Source organism: Cricetulus griseus, chromosome 2, assembly GCF_003668045.3.
Source record: "Cricetulus griseus strain 17A/GY chromosome 2, alternate assembly CriGri-PICRH-1.0, whole genome shotgun sequence".
Classification (NCBI taxonomy): domain Eukaryota; kingdom Metazoa; phylum Chordata; class Mammalia; order Rodentia; family Cricetidae; genus Cricetulus; species Cricetulus griseus.
Genome location: NC_048595.1, coordinates 108,043,716 through 108,047,817, shown reverse-complemented (window position 1 = coordinate 108,047,817; position 4,102 = coordinate 108,043,716). Strand labels below are relative to the sequence as shown.

Below are 4,102 nucleotides of genomic sequence, written 5' to 3'. Positions count from 1 at the left end.
AATAGGATGAGTTATTTTCTCTATACATGCTTACAACATGGTGTGCAGTTTTACATAGGCCCAGAATAAGTGGAACTGAGATCATGGACTGAAACTTTTGAAACCATGAACCAAAATAAACTTTGTCTTTATAACTTGATCATACCTTATATTTGTAATAGCTATAGGAAAGCTTACTAACACACAAAGACACATTATAAACACACAGTCAGATACAGACACTACTATCATTTAATAATAAATAATGTCAATAGGAAAAGAGCTTTAGAAAACTCTCACAGATGATGGAAAATTCTATTTCGGACTCTCTTTGGTGCCAATTTCCCATGGGCATAAATGCCTCCTGCTTATCTTTTGTTCTTCTGCATCGATAAAGCCCCAAAACTCTGGCTTAGGAAATAGAGAAAGGATTTCTTTTGCCTTCTGCCATGGATTACAGTTAGTCATGAACTTATGTGAAGGAAAAGATCAGTTCCTTAGGATTGGACTGGATCAAATGGCCTCTCTCAGAAACATTGTAAACTATAAAACAGTTGGGAACACAGCACAACAAATGTACTTGTACCCACAGATCTCCAGGAAAAACAGGAACGTTGATCACATGGGATTATTCTTTCAAAAGAATTGATGCAAAACTTGTTCTTTCATCAAGAAATCTGGAAACTGCAGGTGATTAACAGCCTGGTGATCTGTTCATCCAGGACATATCGAGCTCCTGCAAGGAGGATAGGAGATGCCTAGTAATCTCATGACCCTTACATTACTTATAGAGCTGGGGGCTCTCCCAAGCTCCCACAACCAGGACCAGAGATGGCTCACAGCCCAGATGACCTCTACATGATCTGTATGACCAAGACCATGCCAGATACTTCCCTAGACCTTTAAGCTAACACAGGTAGCCTATCTTTAGAACTCACCTTCTTGGAAGAAATGACATGTACCTTGAGTTGAGTTTCAATATAATTATGTATGCTTCCTTGTCCACTGGAGATTGTATTACACCAGGAAACTTTTCTAAACTATACTGTGTTTAAATTTGTTGTGAATAGGGGAGAGGAGCAGCAGGGTCCCACCTGGGCTGCAGCAACAGTTGCTGTCAGGCCGTGGTGGCACTCAGCTGCTGGAATTCTGCAATGAGGTCTTCCAGGCAGTGTGAGTGCAGACGACAGAAGAGTGTGAGGACACAACACTGAAGTTCTTTGTTTGGAGTACATGATATGAACCCTTTGTGGAGCATGTCTGCAAATTCTGTGTGAAATGAGTTGAAGGTGAAGAGAAGACATGAGCAGGAGAGGTGAAAACCAGTTCTCCATGAACTGCACCACAAAAGCAGCCGCCAGCTATTCCTCTGAATTGCTCTGCCCATAATGAAGCCTACATCCCCAACCCCAGAAATGCAGTCAACAAATGGCACCCATGCTTCTTATGGACCCTTCTATCTAGAATAGTCACTTCTTGCAAGAGTTTGCGTTGGTGGTGAAGCAGAAGCTACCAGGCGTCTATGTACAGCCATCATATTGTTCCACATTCGTGTGATTTGCAGTAATAGTCATACGACACTGGCTGTATCAAGATGACATATTCAAATTTACAGTGTGTATTCCTGGTAACTATCCAGATAGAGACTGTCCATGCTTGCTGTTTGATATTCCCATCTTTTACCCACTAGGTGATTCCATCTCAGGAGAACCAGATATGAAGAGAGCAATTGCAAAGTGCAGGTGGGACAATAATCATGTATGGCAGGTCTTAATGTATGAAAGGAGAGTCTTCCACAAGATCGACACAACAGGCCCCCTAAACCCAGAGGCTGCAGTGCTGTGTGAAAAAGACATTCATCTTTTGAAAAGTACTGCTCGTTTGTTTGGCCAACCGAAAATAGAAGACCTCTATGCAATTAGCTTTTCTCCATGGAACCCTTCTGTACATAATGAGGACAGAGAGAAGATGCTGACTCAGAAGAAGCCTGCCAACAGCACAATAGAAGTGTCCTGGCCTGTCATGGGTAATGCCTGGCTCAGTACAACCTTTCAGTAAAGAGGGAAAAGACAATAGCAACCCAAGAGATGGTGGATCTGGGACACCATGCACTTTCCTGTTGGACTCTGGCCTAGTTAAAGCTGACTAATGGCAAAGGACTGCCTAAAGAGTAAACCACGTGAACAGTGACTGGCTATCAGTGTTTTGTATGCATAGGTTCTGGAGCAGGTTGTGGAGACCCCTCATTAAGTAATGCGTTACTTACTTTGTACTCTGTCCGAAGTGTCAGAGTACATCTAGTTCAGTACTCCAAATTATTGGGGACCTTGAGGCTTAAGTATTTTTCTGAATATGGTAGAGGAAAGTTGTGTTTACTTAAAACAGAGCACAGAGAAATTAGTTGGAAGTTAGTGATTTCAGCTGTAATATGGTAGATCATGAGGAAGAAGGGTGTAGAGAAGAGAATCCAGAGTGTAGAGCTTCCAAGTAGAAGACTGGCTTTCCAGCTTCAGCCTGCTGACTTGCTGTAAATGTCTATCTCAGAAGCATTAGGAAAGTAGGCAGAACCAGGATGCTTGCTCATAGTTTTTTATTTTTTAAAGCAAATTACTGGATTTTTATGGTAGGAGGAAGAAAAAAGTATTCAAATGGTTTCTAATGAAGTCAGGTATTTAAGTGGTGAATGGCCAATGTGTTAGTAGAGATGAAGTAAACCAATAAATGATTGGTTGTCATTTATGCTTTTTCAATATAACTAAACAGGGACTAATATATAAGTGTTTACTGAAAAGTACACATATTTTCATATAAAGTTACAGCAGTGATACCAAGAGGAATTCTAAGTACTCTGCACAGCACTACTCTAGTGGACAGTGCAGGGGTTATGTTTTAGAATAGCATGAAGTTACCTAGGAACTTTGCTTATAATGATCCAATTTACAGTTGTATCTTCTCCTTAGGATTATTAATCCATCAAACAACAACTGGAACAATAATGATTACTAAAGATATGTGTAGATATTCAATAGCTGTTAAATAATTTTTAATTTGTATAAATGGTACTATGTACTAATAAAAAGCTAAATTCTCCAACCTAAAAACAAATTGCTGGGAATGAATCACCTGGCATCAGACTCTAGAGACGGTTTGATCCGTTGTTGCATTCTCACCTCTTCATAGTTCATTTCCCTGCCTGACACTGCAGAGACCCCCTTGTATGTGTGCATATGTGTATGTGTATGTGTTTGTGTGTGCATGTGTGTGATGTGTGTGAGTGTGTGTATGTGTGTGAGTGTATGTGAGTGTGTGTATGTGTGTGTGAGTGTGTATGAGTGAGTGTGTGTGTGAGTGAGTGTATATGTGTGTGAGTGTGTATTGTGTGAGTGAGTGTGTTTATGTATATGTGTGTTGTTGAGATGGGATAATGTCTTTGAATGAAGCCTAAAGATTGTGAAAAAGCAATTAGAGACAGTCTAGATACACGATATTCTGGAAATAAGGAACTCTCTGGCATGGATACCAAGGGAAAGAGTACAACGAGGCTCTAGGACAGAAAATATAAATTCAAATCTTGGACCTTCAATCTGATACTTGTATTTCTTTCATCCAACAGCTTCCTCACTCCTAATGTCTACTCTGAGGAGATTGTTCTTAGACTAGAAGGAAGAACCCCTGACATACAGTTGGTACTCAGTAATTACAGCTGGGGAGAAATCAGCTTAGGAAATGATGAAGAAGGTGAATTGATGATAGGTGGCCTTCAGTGGAGCTCTGCTGGACAGGCAAACATTAAGTTCATCTAGAAGGTGTGGTGGTTTGACTCTTACATATCACTGTTCCAATTTCAATAGGTTGCTGTGACAAATTCCATAACCAAAGCAACCTGAGAGATGAAAGAATCTATTTAGCTTATACTTCCAGGTATAATAATAGGTATAGGTATCACTGAGGGAAGCCATGGCAGGAGCTCAAGCAAGAACTAGAAGCAGAAAGCATGGAGGAACACTGCTTGCTGGCTCAGTCATAGATTTATGTATAGCTGGTTTTCTTATACAACCTAAGATCACCTGCCCACGAAATGGTGCCACTCACTATGGGCTGGGCTCTCCTATACCAATTAGCA

The 4,102-nt window shown here is 40.6% G+C and overlaps 1 pseudogene; it reads left to right on the top strand.

Moving 5' to 3' along the window:
- Nucleotides 1–1,217: 1,217 nt before the first annotated feature.
- LOC100770588 lies at nt 1,218–2,128 on the top strand (annotated as a pseudogene).
- The last annotated feature ends 1,974 nt before the right edge of the window (nt 2,129–4,102 follow it).